Source organism: Mesoplodon bidens (assembly GCF_964165515.1).
Source record: "Mesoplodon bidens genome assembly, chromosome: 4".
NCBI classification, from domain to species: domain Eukaryota; kingdom Metazoa; phylum Chordata; class Mammalia; order Artiodactyla; family Ziphiidae; genus Mesoplodon; species Mesoplodon bidens.
In genome coordinates, this window is record NC_138160.1 from 137380844 (window position 1) to 137404368 (window position 23525).

The window sequence follows — 23525 nt, forward strand, 5'->3', positions numbered from 1 at the left end:
GTTAGGGCTTCCCTGGTGGCGCAGTGGTTGAGAGTCCGCCTGCCGATGCAGGGGACACGGGTTCGTGCCCCTATCCCGGAAGATCCCACATGCCGCGCAGCGGCTGGGCCCGCGAGCCATGGCCGTGGAGCCTGTGTGTCCGGAGCCTGTGCTCCGCAACGGGAGAGGCCACAGCAGTGAGAGGCCCACGTACAGCAAAAAAAAAAAAAAAATAAAAAAAAAAATAAATGGTTAAAAGACAAAGACATTTTCCCAGGTTTTATCACACAGAGTCTTTCATTATAGTGTTCAACAATTCAGTTTCCTAACTAGAGTTTGAGCTCCACAAAGACTAGAAATAAGCTGCTATATCTTTTGATCATACACATCTCCTAGATTTTAGATGGATGAACACATTGGTTTTGTTTGGAATTTATCCCTTCATATTACTGAATTTGGAAAAGCACAACATTAGCCCAAAGACATAAGTGATGTTAAAGGAAGGGAGGGGCCCTATGAAGCTTTGGAACTCTCCAAAATGGAATTTATAAAGAACACAGTTTAATGTTCAAGACATCTCAAACATGTTCATCTCTCCTTCTATCTTCATTCTTGCCTCTCCACTCCTGGCCTCATACACCCCATGCCAAATACATTCCCTATGCATCTGGCAGGTGGCAGGAAGGGAGGGGGCACTCCAGACAGATCCACCAGCTCTGCAGACCCTCCCAGGTCCCATTCCATTGATCTTTCCATCCACATCAGGACTCTGCCTTTCCTCTGTGCTCCCCTATCCCTAACCCTAGTGCACCTCACTCTGACCTTTACCTTCTCTGTCCCTTGGTTTCTAAAATACTCATTTGCTTTTATGCATCCCATCTATCCTCTCCCTGGGGGAATGCTTGGCAAATCTGCTGGAGTCATGGGTGTAAGCAGTGGTTGCTGCTCCTGTCCTCACCCCCCGTCCCCCACACACACACACACTCGCACTCGCACACATAGCACCCAAATACTGATAAACATAAAAGAACATTCCAGAAGCACTGTTGAAGGACAGACCTGAAGGCTGGCAAAAGAAACCTCTAGTCAAGTTCTGGCCCTTGACACAATCTCCCCATTCTTCCCAAGACCATTTCAGCCATCCCGCTCCACAGAGCTGGACTCACCCAGATGCCAGCCTCAGGAACAGCCGGAGAGGAAACTAGATGAATTTTATAGCAGTCACAGCCCAGCAGGAAGGATGTGGTCTCACTATGGAGTGAACAGGCTTGCATCACAGACAAAGGCAGAGACTAACGATTACTCACATCACTGGATTTTCCAAACTGAAGTTCTCAAAGCTGAGACTGGTTGTAGCCAGAGATGTCAGCCTCTCCTCCGTGGCCACTGGGGTAGAGAATGGGAGGAAATTCAACTGCTACTCAGTGGATGTTCCCTGTAACTCTGACAGCAGCCACGTGAGTGTTTTGTTGACAGAGAGGGAAGTACGTTGGAGAATACTACCGGAGCTGGAATATAGAGAATTGAGAGCATAACCTGGCCATCAGACTGCAAATCCCATGCACTTTCAAGCTGTCACGTGGAGGCAGTCTGCAGACAGTACAATAACAATTGACTGTTATATTTTTGACCACTTTATTAAGGGTAAGTATATACCTGTGAAACCATCACCACCATCAAGGCTATAAACATATTTATCACCTCCCAAAGTTTCTCCCCACCCTATTATGATTATGATTTTTTGTGTGTTGTGAGAACACAATATAAGATCTACCCTTTTACCAAATATAAAGTACAGAATACAGTATTTTTTATATACATTTATTTAGTTATTTATTTATCTTTGGCTGTGTTGGGTCTTCATTGCTGAGCGCAGGCTTTCTCTAGTTGCAGCAAGGCGTGGGCTACCCTTCGTTGTGGTGCACGGGTTTCTCATTGCAGTGGCTTCTCTTGTTGCAGAGTACGGGCTCTAGGCACGCGGGCTTCAGTAGTTGTGGCTCGTGGGCTCTAGAGCACAGGCTCAGTTGTTGTGGTACATGGGCTTTGTTGCTCCACGGCATGTGGGATCTTCCTGGACCAGGGCTCGAACCCATGTCCCCTGCATTGGCAGGTGGATTCTTAACTACTGTGCCATCAGGGAAGTCCACAATGCAGTATTATTAGCTACAGGCTCTATGTTCTACAGCAGATCTCTAGGACTTTTTCATCTTGCATAATAGAAACTGCCCACCCTCTGACTAATATTTTCCCTTTTCTTCCTCTCCCTAGCCCCTGGCAACTGTCATTCTACTCTGTTTCAATGACTATTTTAAATTCCACATGAGTGATTTCATTCAGTATTTATCTTTCCTGTCTCATTTATTTATTAATGTCATCAAGATCCATCCATGTTGTTGCAAATGGTAGGATTTCTTTCTTTGTCATGCCTGAATAACATTCCATTGTATATATATACCACATCTTTATTCATTCATCTATTGATGGACGCTTTGTTTGTCTTATCCATTCTTCTATTTATGGACATTTTATCCATTCTTCTATTATGGACAAGGTTGTTTCCACATCTTGGCTATTGTGAATGCCGCAATGAACATGGGAGCAGATATCTCTTCAAGATCCTGATTTAAATTCCTTTGGATGGGCACAAACTCTGCTCTCTGACTCACTGACTTACTTGTTCAACTAACACTTATGGAGTACCTAGTGTGTGTCAGGTATGAACACAAAGCTGAAAAGCACCTTGTCTTACCTAAGAGGAGCTGGAGGAGAGAGAGACACCCAGACCTGCTTTTCTAGCTCTCAATATGGCTGCAGGACCACAGTCCAACAGTGGCATGAGTTCCATAGAGCATGGTGAGTGAGAAGCACTCACCACCCCCAGGAGAGTGCAGGAAACTTGGAGCAAGAAGGAAAAGCATCCAAGTCTAACAGAGGGGCACTGGTATGCTACTTCATGCCTCAGTTTCCTCATCTGTGAAATAGGGGTGACAATAGCACCAGTAGGAGATGGTTGTCATAAGGACAGAGCAAATGGGTAGATGTGAGGCCTTTGGAACACAGCCTGAATCAAAGAAGCTGGCATCCATGGGTAGCTCCTGTTACTACCATTTTTACAGAATTATGTGCAAAATGCTCCAAGAGATGAAAGAGAGGCACCTACTCCCACTGAAGTAAGGGCAGGATAGCAAGACCTGAGTCTAAAGCTCTGCATGTTGTTAAGGGCCAGGGTGCATGCAGGAGCAGTGAGGAATCCAGATGCTGAGGCCAGAGAGAGAGACAGCAGATCAATCAAACAATACCTGAGAGGGAAATGTAAGGTAGAAAGCAGTGTTCAAATGTCATTCCAGAATTTTGAAAATATACTCTATGTTCAAATGTCATTCCAGAATTTTGAAAATATACTCTAATCATGTATAATAACTAATCAGGGGAAAAAATCACCATGCTTTGCTTGTTATTCTGCCTTCTTCCTTGCTAAAAGGACCCCAATTTTGTGCAAGATTTCACTTTTTCCTTACAGGACTCGGGAAAAGTTAATTCTTTTCTCCAAATTAAGGGGGGTTTATATAACCCAATAATTGGATCCTGCTCTCCTAATAATGATTGTTTAAGGAGTGGGCTGGTGAGTAAGTTCTGGTTATAAGACCAGGACTTCATATAAAACAGTCTGTGCTCTGAAGAAAGACTTTCCATAAGGTTTGGTCCTTTACTGCCAATAGATGTGGTCACATCAGGTTATGATGCCTGGAACTGCTGTGGCCATTTAATGACTATAAGGGAACATAAAAGACTCTAAGGATGGCAGAGCCAGAGATGGAAGAAACATGTCCACTGAAGCAACCAGCCCAAGAGTGAAATGCTCGGGTGTTTAAGCCAATTAATATGGTTTCTCTGTTCCTTAAATCCAAAGGCAACTTATACATAGATGCCATTGTTGAGGTGAGGTATGATTGACTATTCTTCTCTGTGAGTTTTGATTTCCCTGAGGTCAACACTGAGCTAATACTCACCAGTACAGGTGTAGCATGGCTATCGACTTGTGCCTGGGCTAACGGGTGGGCATCAGTGTCCTGAGGATTGTTAAATAGTTCTACAAAAGACCCTAGCTGTCAGCCGCTACCATTTCCTCACCATTTGCTCATCATAGTTTTTCCCTGTGGCAGCATGGCCACAAAATAAGGAGTTATCAGCCAGCTCTGAATTTCAAGGTAGAACAATGGTCTTGAATGGAAGGCTTTTATGAAAGAATGTAGGCTTTTTGAGAGAGAAAATCTTCGTTGAGCTCCAAATAGCATGAGCATTCATGAATTCATAAAATAAATTTTATCTCATAAACTATAGCACAGGGAAGATTGTAAGGTGATACGAGAACAATTTCAAAGAACATGAACATTTCAACAGGAGACTGGAGAGTCCCTGCAATGGTTAATTTAATGTGTCAATTTGGCCAGGCCATGGTACCCAGACATTTGTCCAAACACCAGTCTGGATGCTGTTGTGAAGGTATTTTTTAGATGAGATTAACTTTTAAATCAGTAGATTTTGAGTAAAACAGGTTACCCACCATAATGTGGTTAGGCCTCACATAATCAGTTGAAGGTATTAAGAGAAAAGACTGAGATCCCCCAAGAAAGAAGGAATTCTGCCTGCAGTTTGCCTTCAGACTCAACAATGCAACATCAACTTCTCCCCTGAGTCTCCAGCCTGCCCTGCAGATTTCAGACTTGCCAGCCTGCACAATCACATGAGCCAAATACTTAAAATCCCTCAAGATAGATAGATAGATAGATAGATATAGATGTTGATATAAATATAGACATAGTTACATATATATAAATGTGATATATATATACATATATATATATACACACAATATATATATATGTACATATATATTGTCTGAGTGTGTTCAGGCTACTATAACAAAAATACCATACTAAAAAAATGGGTGACTTCAACAACAAATATTTATTTCTCATAGTTATGAAGGCTGGGAAGTTCAAGATCAAGGTGCCAGCAGATTCAATGAGTGATGAGGGCTGCTTCCTGATTCATCGAAGGTCATCTTTTTACTCTGTCCTCACTTTGCAGGAGGAGTGAGGGACCTCTCTGGGATCTTTTATAAGAAGAGCACTAATTGCATTCATAAGGGTTCCCCCCTCAGACATAATCACCTCCCAAGGGCCCCACCTCTAAATAATAATCACACTGGGGATTAGGTCTCAACATGTGGATTTTGAAGGGACACAAACATTCAGTATATTATACACACACACACACACACACACACACACACACACATACATCTGTTTCTCTGGAGAACCCTGACTAACACAGTCCCTGGGTAAGGACCAAAAGCCCAACAGCATACCTGCAGCCCAAGCTCCAGGATGAGGAGTTACAGAAACTACTAGTGGATGCAGGGGATCTGAGAATAGAGGAAAACATGCCTCACTGTCCCAGATGTAGCCCAGAGAGAGTACACACCTCCCAGAGAAGTCTATCTTCTAAAACAAGGAAATGGTGCCTGAGATGCCAGGTGGGCAGGCCATGACATATTCACAAAACCCTACCTGGCCCAGACCCAAGGAGGGAGCATGCATTCTAGGACAACCAGAAATTCCAAGGCACCTAAGACTAGGATGAGGATGTGGTGCCAGAAGCAGCTGGGAAGGATGCTGGTACCCAGGGGAGATTTCAGAGGGGCCCAGAAAGGACAGAGATCAGTCCAGCAGCCAGACACCCTTCCCCTACTAGGGAGAAGAGAAGAGACAGGAGGTAGAGAGTCCCAAGGCAGCTGAGCTTTCTTAGAAAGAGACTGCATTTTAAACTGAAAGTGACTGTTGGGCAAATCACATGGCAGGAAACATTATGTGGCAGGAAGGGGCAGTGATGCACAATTTGAATTTTCACAAAGACAAATTCAATTTTTGAAAATAAAGTTACAATTTAGCATTACTGAGTCTTCGGGATCTTTTGTAGGGAGAAGCCTGGCATAATCACTTTATGTTGCAACTGTGCTCTTCCCTCTTTCCCACAAGGTGTATTTCCCTGGGGCTCAGAATGCTGGGAACACACCCTTGTCCTGGCAGTCACCATCCCCAGTTGAGATGGGTTTCCATGGGCTTATGAGCCCAAGTGTTTCAAAGACCCCCTATTCTTGGACCTCTATACCTTCTGAGTAATGGATTAAAGAAGATTTGGCTGACAATTGTGAAAAAAGTTGTCAAGTCCTGCTTTTTAAGAGACAAGTCCTCCACACAAACATCCCATGAATCATATTTGGAATCAGTATCTTTGTTCCCATTTAGCTTTCCCTTTTTCTGTGTTCATAAGCTTTTCTCTAGAATTACTTTTTATAAACAGCATTAGGGTCAGAGACCCTTGTCATGGGGTTCCAACTATGGCTTACTGTCTCATCTACTTTTAAATGATCCCCCCCACCCATCAGTGCTCCCTATTGTGTTTCTGGAAGACACATTCCAAGTTGAAGCAAATCTAGGAGCTTTTACTGCAAACTCAAAACCAGAAGGAAAACAGATAAACGTTTTGAGAGGAAAATAGATAAACTACTACTCAGAAGTACAGTTGACCCTTAAACAACTGGCAGGGGTTAAGGGATGCTACCTTCTGCACAGTTGATAATTTGCCTATAAATTAGAGTCCACCCTCCTTATCAGCAATTCCTCAGTATACTACAACATGACCATGATGACATTATGCTAAGTGAAATAAGCCAGTCACAAAAGAACAAATACTGTTCCACTTATGTAAGATTCTCAGAATAGTCACATTCACAGAAACAGAAAGAATGGTGGTTGGCAGGGACCCAGGGGAGGGGGAAATGGGGACTCATTGTTTGATGGGTACAAAGTTTCAGTTTTGCCAGATGAAGAGTTCTTGGGATTCCCTGGCGGTCCAGTGGTTAGGACTCTGTGCTTCCACTGCAGGGGGCATGGGTTTGATCCCTGGTCAGGGAACTAAGATCCTGCAAGCCACACAGCATGACCAAAAACAAACAAATAGAAGAAGAGTTCTGGAGATGGATGGTGCACAGCAATGTGAATGTACATTACACTGCTGTATGGTACACTTAGAAATTATTAAAATGGTAAATTGCATGTTATATATATTTTCTACAGTAAAAAAGAAGAAAATCAGTTGTTTTATACATTTCCACCCCTGATTTTCCCTCTCTCTCATTTAACCCAGAAGAGAGTAAAGAAAAACTGTAGTACAAGTGCTACTCCTAGCACTCAGTTAAAAGTAAGCAATTATATTTCACTTTACCAGCTACATCTATATAAATTGTGGATGGTTGGATACTTTAAATGTTTATATAAATATATAGAAAAGACTGGAAAATAGACACACATCACATTTTTGCTTCTGATATCATCCCTAAAAGAGGTCACTATGTGGTAAGAAGGAGACATTTCCACTACATGCAATTCTGTATTGTCTCTATTATAATGAATTTCGGCAACTTTTTAAAAGTTATGGAAAGAAGCTAAAAAGATTTCCTATTAAAGATAGCAGAAGAGAAACCTCTAACTCTTGTGTCTTCTCTGAAATCAACCCAGAACAACAAAGAGAAGCAAAAGAAGAACTTCCACTTCTATGAAGTCACCAATCATGAGAGGGCCCCTATGCTCTTAGGGCCTGGGACTGGAGTGAGAAGGGACACAATGAGAGAGACCATCTGCAGGCAAATAAAGAGAATCCAAGGTTTTCCAGAGTAGGGAACACACACTAGTGGGAAACAGCAATCCCAGCCTCACCCTCCTTTGAATTGCAAGGTCTGGGTATATGGGCAAATCACCAAACATCTTTGAACCCTGTGGACCACAGTAGTGGAAGGATGTTGGGATGAAACAGGGACATACGTTTTCAAGAGTGGGTGGTTAACTGTTACCAGTGTGGGGAGAAACTGTGAGTGAACCACTAGGAGCCTGATCCTTTCTGACACTGGATAGCTAAGGAGAAGTCCAAGCTAAATCACCCAAAAACTGTGACATGCAGGGTTTTGACATGAGTCAAGGAGACTTCCTGTTTTTCGGAAGGGGACCACACCCAGCAGAGAGGAACAGCAAGAACAGGGCAAAAGGCAGGAAGGCTGGACCCACACTGCAACCTGCTGACGTGCATGGGTCCCTCTCAGAATAATATTTTCAAATGCATAAAATAAAGCACAGAAGATTACAAAGGGATACATATTGAAATACAGGTACCAAAATATTTTTTTAAGTTTGTGATATTTATGCCTCAATTAATGAGATCTAGCAGTGGGCCTAATAACTGTTATAATCTGGAAGAAATGACGAGGGTAACTGGTATTTCAGTATATCTGTAAAGTGATATCAAAATATCTTTAGGGACTACCCTGGCAGCGCAGTGGTTAAAAATCCACCTGCCAATGCAGGGGACACAGGTTCAAGCCCTGGTCCGCGAAGATCCCACATGCCGCAGAGCAACTAAGCCCACGAGCCACAACTACTGAGCCCACATGCCACAACTACTGAAGCCCAGGCTCCTAGAGCCCATACTCCACAACAAGAGAAGCCTGCGCACCACAACGAAAAGTAGCTCCTGCTCGCTGCAACTAGAGAAAGCCCGTGCACAGCAACGAAGACCCAATGCAGCCAGTAAGTAAGTAAATAAATAAATAAATTTATTTTTTTAAAAAGAAAATATCTTTAATATCTACTGGTGACAAATGTATAGGATCTATGTATACTACTGGGCTGTGTTGCCTGCCTTCATTAGAGAAAATCAAGATTAAAAATTTTCCCATCCAAGTTAACAGACCCCCTGAATTATATCCACAGAAGCCTTGGGGATATATGCTACCTCTTCCTCCAACTACTTTTTCAAAAAGAGCTGTACAGGAAAAACGCCATTACTTCAAAGAAAAGTGATAAATTTTTTAAAGGAACTATCATGGAAACTATGTAAAGATAATGCAGGTGGGAAAAACAAAAGAAGAAAAGGCATCTGGCAAATAAAAGATAATGGAAAACACTTAAATACAGTAGCATGGTGGAAGTTAGTAGCATTCCAAAGCAGGTGGAAGTTAGTGGGGCAGGCACAATAGTGCACCCCCCCCCCAGCATGTCTACATGCTAGTTCCCACAAACCACGAATATATAAACTTATATGACAAAAGGGAATTAAGGGAGCACATGAATCAAGTTTGCTAATGAGGTGACAAAACTGGGGAGAGTATCCTGGATCATCCAGGTGTGACTGATATAATCACAAGGGTCCTTATAAGTGGAAGAGGGAGGTAGAAGAGTTCAGAGTGATTTGATGTGAGGACTCAAGGAAAAGATACCTCTAGAAGCTGGAAAAGGCAAAGAAACAGGGTCTCCCCTAGAGCCTCCAGAATGGAATGCAGCCTTGCCGACACCATAATTTTAACACCCCGAGACCCATATTTGACTTCAGACCTGCAGAAGTAAAAGTTAATCATTTTTTTATTGTTTCAAACCAATAAGTTTGTGGCAATCTGTTATGGCACCCATGGAAAACTAATACAATTAAGAAGCCCTAGTCCTCCCAGAATAGAGAGTCCAGAAATAAACCCACACACCTGTGGTCAATTAATCTTCGACAAAGGAGGCAAGAATATAAAATGGGAAACAGACAGTTTCTTCAGCAAACTGTGCCGGGAAAGTTGGACAGCTGCGTGTAAATCAATGAAGTTAGAACACACCCTCACACCATGCACAAAAATAAACTCAAAATGGCTTAAAGACTTAAATATAAGACATGACACCATAAAACTCCTAGAAAAGAACATAGGCAAAACATTCTCTGACATACATCATAGCAATATTATCTTAGGTCAATCTCCCAAGGAAAAAGAAATAAAAGCAAAAATAAACACATGGGACCTAATCAAAATTATAAACTTTTGCACAGCAAAGGAAACCATAAACAAAATGAAAAGACAACCTACAGAATGGGAGAAAACATTTGCAAATGATGCAACTGACAAGGGATTAAATTCCAAAATATACAAACAACTCACACAACTCAATAACAACAACAAAAAAAAAACAATCAAAAAATGGTCAGAAGGCCTAAATAGACTTTTCTCCAAAAAAGACAATAGATGGCCAACAAGCACATGAAAAAAATGTTCAACATGGCTAATTATTAGAGAAATGGAAATCAAAACTACAATGAGGTATCACCTCATGCCAGTCAGAATGGCCATCATCAAAAATCTAGAAATAATAAATGCTAGAATGGGTGTGGAGAAAAGGGAACCCTCCTACACTGTTGGTGGAAATTTAAATTGATGCAGCCACTTTGGAGAACAGTATGGATGTTCCTTAAAAAACTAAATATAGAGTTACCATATGAACCAGTAATCCTACTCCTGGGCATATATTTGGAAACAATGAAAACTCTAAATCGAAAATATATATGCACCCCAATGTTCATAGCAGTACTATTTATAATAGCCAGGACATGGAAGCAACCTAAATGTCCATCAACAGATGAATGGATAAAGATGTGGTACATATATACAATGGAATATTACTCAGCCATTAAAAGGAACGAAATTAGGTCATTTGTAGAGACATGGATGGACCTAGAGAGTGTCATACAGAGTGAAGCAAGTCAGAAAGAGAAAACCAAATATCGTATATTAATGCATATACATGGAATCTAGAAAAATGGTATAGATGATCTTATTTGTGAAACAGAAATAGAGACACAGACATAAAGAACAAATGTATGGATACCAAGGGGGAAAGGGTGGGGGGAGGAATTGGGAAATTGGGATTGACACATATACATTATTGATACTATGTATAAAATAGACAAGTAATGAGAACATATTGTATAGCACAGGCAGCTCTACTTAATGCACTGTGGTGACCTAAATGGGAAGGAAATCCAAAAAAGAGGGAATATATGTGTATGTATAGCTGAATCATTTTGCTGTACAGTAGAAACTAACACAACATTGTAAAGCAACTATACTCCAATAAAAATTAATTTAAAAAAAACTAGGACTTCCCTGGTGGTGCATTGGTTAAGAATCCACCTGCCAATGCAGGGGACATGGGTTCGAGCCCTGGTGCAGGAAGATCCCACATACCGCAGAGCAACTAAGCCCATGAGCTACAGCTACTGAGCCTGCACTCTAGGGCCCACGTGCCGCAACTACTGAGGCTGCACGCTGCAACTACTGAAGCCCACACACCTATAGCCCATGCTCTGCAACAAGAGAAGCCACCACAATGAGAAGCCTGAGCACCACAATGAAGAGTAGCCCCTGCTCGCCACAGCTAGAGAAAGTCCACACGCAGCAACGAAAACCTAACACAGCCAAATAAATAAATAAACAAATAAAAATAGAGTTAGCATATGAAGCAGCAATCCTACCCCTGGGCATATATTTAGAAAAAATGAAAACTCTAAATTGAAAATATACATGCACCTCAATGTTCACAGCAGTACTACTTATAACAGTCAAGGCATGGAAGCAACCTAAGTGTCCATGAACAGATGAGTGGATAAAGATGTGGTACATATATACAATGGAAAATTAGCCATAAAATAAAATGAAATAATGCCATTTGTAGCAACATGGATGGACCTAGAGATTATCATACTAAGTGAAGTAAGCCAGACAGAAAAGACAAATATATGATATCATTTATATGTGGAATCTAAAAAATAATATAAAGTTATTTACATAACAGAAACGGACTCATAGGCATAGAAAACAAAATTATGGTTACCAAAGGGGAAAGTGGGGAGAGGGATAAATTAAGAGTTTGGGATTAACAGATAAACACAACTATGTATAAAATAGATAAACAACAAGGATTTATTGCATAGCACAGGGACTTATATCCAATATCTTGTAATAACCTATAATAAAAAAGAATCTGAAAAAGAATATACATATATGTATAAATGAATCACTTTGCTGTACACCTGAAACTAACACAATATTGTAAATCAACTATAATTCAATAATTTTTTTAAAAAACAAGAGCCCCTAGTTCTCCATGAAATCATTTAATTTATCAAAAACAGTATCTATTACACATAAGAGTCTGAAGAACAGGCATAAAGCATTGGACAACATGAAGAAAGGGAGATAAAATGATGAGCCGACAAACTCAGGTCAAATGGAAAGGGGAAAGCCTCGCAGAAATGAAGATCACCATAGCAGCAGAAAAGAAAGATAGAATCTGCTAAATCATTCAAGCATGGAGAACATGCTTGAGAAATTGAGAAAGAGAAAGAAGAAAGGACAAAGTGTTTAAGAGAATTTTAAAGCCAAAGGAACGGTATATAAGACAAAGGAGATCCAACATATACATAAATTTTGTCCCTGAAGATAAGAGCAAATGAAATAGGAAAAAATATCAAAGACTTAAAGAAAACTTCCTAAAATAGAGAAATGCTTGAATTTACTAATTGAAAAGGCACAGTGTGTCACAGGGAAAACTGATTTAGAATGTGCAACATTTGGGCATACCTTTCAAAGACTGAAAAAATAATCCTATGGACAAAAATAAGCAGGTAAAAGCATTTATTAAGAATAGCAATTAAGCTGCCCACAAACTTCTGATCAAAATCTCAGCAATGTTTCATCAAAATCTTAAAGCAAAGTTTGGCTTAAGAATTGTATATAGCACCAACATTCTTTTAAGCAAATAATAAAGAGAAACATATTTTTTTAAAGATTTTTTTGACATGGACCATTTTTTTTGGTTTTTTATAAACATTTATTTATTTATTTTTGGCTGCAATGGGTCTTTGTTGCTGTGTGTGGGCTTTCTTTAGTTGCATTGAGTGGGGGCTACTCTTCATTGAAGTGCACGGGCTTCTCATTGCGGTGGCTTCTCTTGTTGCTGAGCATGGGCTCTAGGCTCACAAGCGTCAGTAGTTGTGGCACGCAGGCTCAGTAATTGTGGTACAGTGGGCTCTAGAGTGCAGGCTCAGTAGTTGCAGTGTACGGGCTTAGTTGCTCTGCGGTATGTAGAACCTTCCCGGACCAGGGCTCGACCCCGTGTCCCCTGCATTGGTAGGTGGATTCTTTTTTTTTTTTCCATTTTTTAAACACCTTTATTAGAGTATAATTGCTTTGCAATGGTGTGTTAATTTCTGCTTTATAACAAAGTGAATCAGCTATACATATACATGTATCCCCATATCTCCTCCCTCTTGCGTCTCCCTCCCACCCTCCCTATCCCACACCTCTAGGTGGTCACAAAGCACCGAGCTGATCTCCCTGTACTATGTGGCTGGCAGGCGGATTCTTAACCACTGTGCCACCAGGGAAGCCCTGACGTGGACCATTTTTAAAGTCTTTGTTGAATTTGTTACAATATTGCTTCTGTTTTACGTTTTGGCTTTTTAGCTACAAGACATGTGGGATCTTAGCTCCCCAATCAGGGATCAAACCCACACCCCCTGCATTGGAAGGTGAAGTCTTAAACATTGGAAGGCCAGGGAAGTCCCAAGAGTAACATTTTTAAACAGATAAGAACTTTTAAAGTATCTTTTCCAGGGCTTCCCTGGTGGTGCAGTAGTTAAGAATCTGCCTGCCAATGCAAGGGACACGGGTTTAAGCCCTGGCCCTGGAAGATCCCACATGCCACCGAGCAACTAAGCCCGTGTGCCACAGCTACTAAGCCTGCGCTCAAGAGTCCACAAGCCACAACTACTGAGCCCATGTGCCACAACTCCTGAAGACCACGCACCTAGAGCCCGTGCTTTGCAACGAGAGAAGCCACCGCAGTGAGAAGCCCACACATCTCAACGAAGAGTAGCCCCCACTTGCCGCAACTAGAGAAAGCCCGTGCAAAGCAACGATGACCCAACACAGCCAAAAATAAAAACAAATAAATTAATTAATTTTTTAAAAAGTACCATTTCCATGCCTGCTTTTTGGAAAAGAGAAAAAATAAAATAAAAAACAAACCTACTAGAGTACAAACTTAAGCCAATCATGGAATGAAAAAAGAAGATGTTGTAAATTGATGTTCATGGGCAGTGAATTTGTTTTCACATTCTAGAAATTAACTTTTATCAAAATAATTTATTTCAAAAACCACATAGTAGTTCAACACTTCTGTGACAATAGCACTGGTTAAACCCCATTTTCCACCAGCCCTACATGGGGTGCTTATGTGTCTAGTTAAGTGGCTCATTCCCAGCCTCCCTCACAGACATGAGTGGCCATTGTCACAATACTAGCCAATGAGATATTAGCAGAAGTCACTGAGTTGCTCTTCTAAGAAAGCTCTTGTATAAGTTTCACTTCTGGAATGACAATGTGAAGAGCCCTATGGACCCATTCCCAAGCAAAATAACAACAACTGGTGAAAACTGTAAAAATAACAACCATTTAAAGTTTCAGGAAATTGTCCTAAAGGTAGACAGCAAATGAAGCGTTTACTAAAGAAAATCTACTAAATCTCCATAGGAACAGTGAGAATCTGTGGCCCTTGAGCTGCAACCAGCCCCTTCTTTCCCTTCCTATCTGCATCCCCTACGCACTCCCTCAGCAGGAGGAAAGCTTCAATCTGGGTGAGTGAGGCCAAGAAAATAGTAAACCCTTAACCTCATCCGTCAATCAAGGGATATCACCAGAAAGGACAAGAAGCCAATATTTCTCATCCCCTCCAACTCCAAGTTACAGAGGGTAAAATTCTAGCTTTACCCTTCACCCATGGAAAACTGAGAGTATTTGCCAATGGCCTTTGCACCAACTTACTCATAGGGTAGAGTTTCCATGCCAGTAACTTTTATATGGATGTTCATATCAACACTATTTATAATAGCCAAAAAGTGGAAACAACCCAAACGTTCAACTGATGAGTGGACAAACAAAATGTGGCATGTCCACCCAGTGAAATATTATTCAGCAATAAAAAGTAACCAGTGACTGATATATGCAATTACATGGATGAACCTAAAACACATATTATGTGAAAGAAGCTACTCACAAAAGACCATATATTGTATGATTCCATTTGTATAAAATGTCTATAGTAGGCAAATCTATACAGACAGAATGTATGTTCATGGTTGCCTAGGGCTGAGGATTTGGGAGGAAATAGAATGTGACTTCAAATGGAAACAAGGTTTCTTTTTGTACTGATGAAAATGTTCTAAAATTAACTGTGATGGTGGCACAACTATGTGAATATACTAAGAAACTTTGAATTGCATAATTTAAATGGTTAGATTGTATAGTATATGAATAATCATATATCAACACAACTATTATTTTTTTAAAAGCTCTTATTTTTTTAAAAAAAGAAGACAGCTGGAATGTATCTTTTAGAATTTGTCCTTCCTCTTCTGCCTGGTATGCAGCTGCAGAACCTGAGGTACAAAAGCCATCTTGAATCTATAAGAACAAAAGCCACATGCTAAGATGCCTGGTATGCAGCTGCAGAACCTGAGGTACAAAAGCCATCTTGAATCTATAAGAACAAAAGCCACATGCTAAAAAAGACTGCACAGAAAGAGTAAAAGTATCTGTGACCTCAATGGCATCATGAGCCAGTCCCCTTCCTCTGAATAGAAAGCAAACAACTACAACAAAGTCTTATTTAAGTCACCATGATTTGGGCTTTGTGTCATATGCATCCAAGTGAAAATCTTAGATAAACAACTACCCTCTCCATCCTATTCCACTCTCAGAAGCACCTACTTTTAACATTTTTGGTTCTTTTTTTATGTTTATGGTTTTACTTTTAAATTTGCTTACACTGCTAATTTCTTGATTTTTCCATTTTAGACATTGTTCACTTCCTTTTATGACAGTTGCAGATTTAGTTTTTTAACACCTTCTCTTCACTTCCCTTCCTTCTCTTCCCCCAGTGCAGTAAATCCCCTACATATGAACGAGTTCCTTTCCAAGAGCATGTTCATAAGTCCAATTTGTTTGTAAGTCTAACAAAGTTAGCCTAGGTACCCAACTAACACAATCGGCTATATAATATTGTACTATAATAGGTTTATAATACTTTTCACACAAATAATACATAAAAAACAAACAAACACAAAAAACAAAGAAAACATTTTTAATCTTACAGTACAGTACCTTGAAAAATACAGAAGTACAGTACAACAGCTGGCATACAGGGGCTGGCATGGAGTAAACAGACAAGAAGAGTTATTGACTGGTGAAGGGAGAGGAGGTGGGAGATGGTAGAGCTGAAGGATCATCAGCAATAGGAGAGGGAGGGCAAGCTACAATTTCATTCACACCTGACGCTGATGGCACAGGTTCTGGTTCCTTGCTGGATTCAATTCTATCTACCCTCTTGAAAAAACAATCCAGTGATATCTGGGTAGTAGCTCATTTTTTCTCATCATAGATGACACGGTAGCACTGGATTGCAGTCTGCACAGCTGCTGCAACCTTCGTGTACCATTCTACATTTGGATCCTGTGCCTCAAAAACTACCAGTGCCTCCTCAAATAAAGAAAATCCCCTTGCCATTTCATGCGTCATGAATCTCTTCAGTTCTTCAGTTACTTCTTCCTCTTGTCTCTATCCATCCTTTCTCTGGGCCTCCAATTCTATCAGGTTTTCATTAGTAAGTTCCTTGTGTTGCACAGCAAGGAGTTCAGTGAAGTCATCCTCTTGCAGATCTAGCTCCAGCTTCTCTCTGAGGGTCACTAAGTTGCTGAAGACCTCTTTGGACTCCTCATCCACCTTCTCAAATCCACGAAAATCATGAACTGCAGGCAAACGTTCTTCCAAACCCCATTCACGGTGATGGCTGTAAACTCACACCAAGCAAAGTCAATTTTTTTATGGCCTTGTAGATGTTGTAGTCCTTCCAAAATTGTCACAAGATTGTTCCCAATTCATCACTCACCTTTACGGCCTGACAAAAAGCGTGATGTAAATAATATGTCTTGAAAGTCGCTGTAACTCCCTGGTCCATAGGTTAGATGAGCGACGATTCAGGGGCAGATGCACTACTTTGATGTTAGGATGAAAGTTGTCTATGAATGGGGGGTATTGTCAAGCAGCAAAACAATGTTGAATGGGATGTCCTTCTCTAAGCAATATTTCTCTACCTCCTGGATAAAGTGGTAGAAAACCCAGTCCTAGAAAATTGTCTGTGTAACTCAGGCTTTGGGGTTACTTTTCTGCACAGCAGGAAGAGAGCCCTTGGCTATGTTTTTAAGGGCTTTTGGGTTCTCTGAATGATAAACTTAGAGATGCTTCAGCTTCATATCGCCAGAAGCATTGCCACCAAACAACAGAGTTAGCCTATCCTTTGCTGCCTTTATAGCCTGGCATCAACTTTTCCTCCTTACTGATGTAACTTCAGTGTGGCATCCTCTTCCAGTACAATCCTGTCTCATCCAAGTTAAAAACCTGCTTGGGTAAATATGCACCTTCATCAATAATTTCTTGAAGCATTTCAGGAAATTCCCAGGCAGCTACTGTATCTGCACTCACTGCCTCACCACTTACTTTTAGGTTGTGAAGGTTGGATCTAGCCTTGAACCAATGAAACCAGCCATGGCTGGCATTAAAAGATGCGCCCTCTGATTCTTCACCGTGTTTCTTCTTCAAGTCTTCATAAAGGCTTTTATATTCTCTTGAATCAGCATTAAGCTGAGTGGGACTTGACACTGATGCTGATCCTGCATCTACATACTGAGAAGTTTCTCCATCTCCTCTATCACTTTTCCATGGTTCTTCAATATTACTATCAACATCATCAGCAGAGCAGACTTCACATGTTCCATGAGCTTTTCCTTGTTCTTTAGAATTGTGCCAATGGTTGAATGATTCACATTATAAGAACGAGTGACGTCTACCACCTTTTCGCCTCACTCCACTCTCTCAATTATTTTCACTTTTGTTTACATTTTTATCTCTTGGCACTTCTTAGCAGTACTAGCTACATCACTGGTGCTTTTACGCTTGTTTCCAGACATCCTGAGCTTGAAATAAAGATACTATATTACTATAATCTATACAGTACTGTACAGTAAAGTACACAAAAGCACAACCACTTGTAGAGGATGCACACATGTGACAATGTATGCCAGACATGTGAACTAACTTACGTGATTGGACATGCGAACACACATTCACATCTTTGAAAATTCGCAACTTGAAGGTTCATATGTAGGGGACTTAGTGTACAGTTTATCACTAGTTTAAGTTAAACCATTCAGTGTTTACAAATTGCTGGCTTTGCTCATGTTCTTCACTGTAAAGCCAAGGACTGAACCAAGAGTATCTCCTTGCACTTTTTTTCTCATAGTTAATATGAGAATATGAGAATAATATGCCTTTATTTTTTCATAATTTTTGCATAAATTTTTGTATATCTGGACACTCCATTACATAATCTATCAAATAATCAATTCTATGAAGTCTCCTTTTTTTTTTTTTCCTAAAGACTGCCCTTCAGGTCCTCAATGCTCCTGACACAGCCTGGACAGGTTCTTCTGTAGATCTACAAGGTCACCATCTAGAACTTTTCCTTGCCAGTCACCTGAGTTGGAGCCATCATTTCCAGGATCCCATACCTTTCTCTTTCTTGATTTTTTCCCTTGATTTGCAGAAGCAAGTAGCTTCCTGAGAAAGAAGCCATCAGATAAATATTCTGAGCCCTTCATCCTGGACAGTGTTTATGTTTTGTACTCACACTTGACTAACAGTTTATCTGGGTTAAAAATTTAGGTTGATAATGCTTCTGGCACCAAATGTTGCTTTTAAGAAACATAATAACATTTATATTCTTATTGCTTTATATGAGATTTCTTTCCCTTTGTTCATCTTCTTCTTTTCTCTGGATGCTTATAAGATGATTTCTTCCATGGTTCTAAAATTCTAAAATAATGTGAATGTTTTATGCATGGATAGCCAAGGAGCAATTTCAATTTGAAACTGAATGCCAACCAGTTCTGGAAAAACCTCTTGTATTTCTTTGATTATTCCCTCCCTTCTGTTTTCTGTTTTCTTTTTCTATAAATCCTAATAATTGCATTTTTTTATCTTTCTGGTTGATGACCCAAGCTCTTTCAACTGTTCATTATTTGAATCTATCTTCTAATAGATTCTATTTATTTTAACTTCCAGCCCCTCTATTTTCTTATTAATTTTGACTCAAAATTTTAAATTCCAAGAGTTCTAGCTATCAGATTATTTTACTTTACAATATCTTGTTCTTGTTTATCTATAAGTATATTGTTAAATTTTTTCTTTTAGATTGATTTTTCCTCTGCATTGTTTCCTCACATATTGTCCTCTCATCTTGCTACTTTTCCTTAAATGTCTCTAGATCCTTCATTATGTGTTATATTTAACAGTGAGGCACTAAAATAATAGATTAAGTGTTTGAAGGCATGGATGAGGCTTATAAACTGGGGATGGGGAACTTCTCTTGTGGAATTGAGTATGGAACTATGAATTTTATTGGGGATACTCCAAATTTAGGAATGAGAAGATATTTTCTCTAGATGCATCCAGTTTCTCCAGAGAAGAACCTACTAATCTTCTACATTAGCAGTTGACCTTTGGCTGCTGATGTTCTGTGGGTAAGGCAGGTTGACTTCTAATCTCTTTTGTCTTAATGTGTTCTTTTTTAATCTCATCTCCCTCTGCCCACACTATAGGTGGTAGTTTCTTCTGCCCCATAACATTAGTTGTCATATAGAAGAAAATTTAAATATATATAAAAATATTGGAAGTAAGCAAAAGAAGATTATTTTCATAATCTTGCATTGGTAAGTGCCTTTAAATTATGATATGTAACCCCAAATCCATACAATACTGGTAATCATGTAAAAGATAGACATTTTTAATGGCAGTAAAAAAGACAATGTTGAAAAATAATATCAGCAGTGAAGAGTCAGTTTTTAACTATATAAAATGTTCTTATAGATCAACTCAATGAAAATTAACATTCCAGTAGAAAACCAAATAGACAAAGAATTTAAACATATAGTTCATAGAAAAGACAAATATTCAAATGGCTTGTTAAAAATATTTTTAAATATACTTAATTGTACTGATAATTAATTAGAAATTAAAACAAAAAAATCATATTTTTTATATTTCAGAAAAATGAGGATTAAAATATGTGGTAAACACAGTGTTGGCAAGAATATGGGGAAATAGCCACCATCACACATTTGAGAGTATAAACTTCTGTAACTTCCCACAATTTGACAAATAGCTACTGACATTTTTCATAAACATATCCACTGAGCCCACATTTTTATTTCTAAGTATTAATCCTACATATGTATTTTTAATGTATTTGAAAAATACATAATGTATACAAAGATGTCCATTGAAGTACTGTTTGTGATATTTCAAGACTGGTAACAACCTGATATCTGGGTGGTATTAGCACAGGTGAGGGTCAGCCTGGAAACTGTTTTGTAGCCACTGTGTGACAAGAGGAGAAACTTGTGCCAGCATCTATATTATTACATAACTCAGCACATTGCAAAACAACCACAAACAAGAAGGTAATATGTTGATTTACATTTTGATTAGCTTCCTTATCTCATGGACTGGCATTTTCAGCCACACTGATTTAGGGGAATGTATAAATCAATTTTGGTACAACCAAAAAATATTCAGTCTTGAAAAAGAATGGGAAAGAACTATTGAGTTATTTTTGAAAATATATTTATGAAAAAATCTTGAGCATGTGTGTATGTATTCATGATTAATGTTTTTAAATGCTTTTCATTTGTGTAAAAACAAGGAAAGAGGTATTCAATCACATATCTGTATTTCTGGAAAGAGTTATAACAAATTGGCAACAGTGTTCACCTCTGGAAAGAAAGACTGGAGAAATTCAGAAACTAGAGATCTGAATGAAAAGGAGACTTGCCTTCCCCTGTATTCTATTTATAACATTTAAATCTTTAGACCATGTGCATGTACAAATAAAAGCAGAATTTTTAATAAATATAATAAGCAGAAACAAAAAAAATTTATGCACCCTTATGTTCATTGCAGCATTATTTACAATAGTCAAGTTATGGAAGCGATCAATGTGTCCACTGAAAGACGAATGAATAAAAAAGATGTGGTATGTATATACAATGGAATATTCCTCAGTCATAAAAAAGAATGAAACCTTGTCATTTAAGACAACATGGAGGGGCGGAGCCAAGATGGCAGAGTAGGAGGATGTGGAGTTCACATCTCCTCACAACCAGGGCACCTACCAGGTGCTGGTGGTGGACTTTGGACACCTAAGAGGACAGGAGGAATCCCCACACTACCACGTAGGACATGGGAGGGTAGGGGGTGAAGAAAGGTGGAGGTGGGACAGGACTGGCATCCCTGAGTGGGGGCTGGGGGAGGGGAGAGGTTCCCATGCTTGGAGGGGCCCAGCCATGACGAGGAGATCAGCAGGGATGCAGAGGGACCTTAGGGGGATCAGAGGATCAGAGGGGAACACAACCAGAATCTCCCCAACCCACTCAGGCCCTGGTGAGCCTGCTGGGCTCCCAGGGCTGAACCCTTAACCTCCGGGGCCGCCCCAGCCATGTGGGTCCCCAGGCCTGAGCCCCTACCCTGCCAAGGCCTCTTCTAGCCACACAGGTCCTGACTGTGAGCCTTGCCTCTGTCAAAGACTCCTCTTGCTGTGCAGGTCTTGGAAGACCATGTGCCACCCCAGACAGGGCCTCCTCTGTCTGCAGGGGTCTAGGTGGGCTGAGCACTGCCCCCCTCCAAGGCTTCCTGCAGCTGCGCCAGCCCTTGGGGGCATGCCTCTAGAGGCCTGCACCCCATCTGACCTGTGCAGGCATGTGTGCTCTGGGCCAGATCCAGGAACAGATGCTGGTGAGAGGAACACACACAGAGGTGGGGCTGACACAGTGGGTCCAGAGACCTACCTAGAGGTCCTGGAGGCCTAATGGGGAGGCAGGGATAGGCTGCAGCTCACCATGGGTGCAAGGACACTGATAGAGGAGGCACCAGGGAATTTTTTTATCTTTTATTTTTATTCTTATTTTTTAATTGTCTTTCTTTATTATTATTATTATTTTTGCTGTTGTGGTTCTGTTTTGGTTTGTTTTTGTTTCATTTCTATTGTTAATTTTTCTAGTATATATATTTTTCTAATTTTACTTCTTTATTCTTTGCTACTGTTCTGCTCTTTTCTGTTTGTTGCCTTTTTTTTTTTCCACTACATGGCATATGGGGTCCTGGTTCCCAGGTCAGGGGTTGAGGCTGAGTTCCTGTGCTGGGAGGATCAAGTCCAAACCACTGGTCTAACAGAGAACTTCAGGTCCCAGAGAATATTAATTGGTGTGAGGTCTCCCGGAGGTCCTCATCTTGGCACCAAGACCTGGGTCCACCAAACTGCCTGCAAACTCCAGTGCTGGATGCCTCAGGCCAAACAACTAGCAAGACAGGAACACAGGTCCACCCATCAAAAAAACTGAGATGACAAAAAAATATGTTACAGATGAACGAGAAAGGTAAAAACCTACAAGACCAAATAAATAAAGAGGAAATGGGCAACCTACCTGAAAAAGAATTCAGAGTAATGATAGTAAGGATGATCCAAAATCTCAGAAATAGAATGGAGGGACAGACTGAGAAAATACAAGAAATGTTTAACAAGGACCTAGAAGAACTAAAGAACAAACAAACAGTGATGCACAACACAATAACTAAAATGAAAAATACACTAGAAGGAATGCATAGCAGAATAACTGAGGCAGAAGAATGAATAAGTGAGCTAGAAGACACAATGATGGAAATAATTGCCAAGGAGCAGAATAAAGAAAAAAGAATGAGGGCTTCCCTGATGGCACAGTGGTTAAGAATCCACCTGCCAATGCAGGGGACAAGCGTTCGAGCCCTGGTCCAAGAAGATCCCACGTGCCACGGAGCAACTAAACCCATGTGCCACAACTACTGAGCCCGCATGCTGCAACTACTGAAGCCTGTGTGCCTAGAGCCTGTGCTCCACAACAAGAGAAACCACCACAATGAGAAGCCTGTGCACCACAATGAAGACTAGCCCCTACTCACTGCAACTAGAGAAAGCCCACACACAGCAATGAAGACCCAATGCAACCAAAAATAAATAAATAAATTTATTTAAAAAAAGAAAAAAGAATGAAAAGAATTGAAGACAATCTCAGAGACCTCTGGGACAACACAAGACGCACCAACATTCAAATTATAGGGGTTCCAGAAGAAGAGAAAGAGAAAGGGACCAAGAAAATATTTGAAGAGATTATAGTCAAGAATTCCCCAAACACAGGAAAGGAAATAGCCACCCACGTCCAGGAAGCACACAGAGTCCCATACAGGATAAACCCAAGGAGGAACATGCCAAGACACATACTAATCAAACTAACAAAAATTAAATTCAAAGAAAAAATACTAAAAGCAGCAAGGGAAAAGCAACAAATAACATACAAGGGAATCCCCATAAGGTTATCAGCTGATTTCTCAGCAGAAACTCTGCAGGCCAGAAGGGAGTGGCAGGATATATTTAAAGTGATGAAAGGGAAAAACCTACAACCGAGATTACTCT

General features: G+C 40.3%; 1 protein-coding gene across 4 annotated transcripts in view; it reads right to left on the reverse strand.

The window, feature by feature from the left end:
• NLRP3 (NLR family pyrin domain containing 3) overlaps nt 1–1320 on the reverse strand; it is a 57616-nt gene extending 56296 nt beyond the window's left edge. For 2 of the 4 annotated variants that reach the window (XM_081233794.1, XM_081233793.1), the window contains exon 1: nt 1146–1320. The gene's annotated coding sequence lies outside the window, so the exon portion shown is untranslated. Of the gene's footprint in view, nt 1–1038 lie in introns of all 4 variants that reach the window. The other 2 variants (XM_081233792.1, XM_081233791.1) reach the window with 1 other exon arrangement.
• Between the last annotated feature and the right edge of the window lie 22205 nt (nt 1321–23525).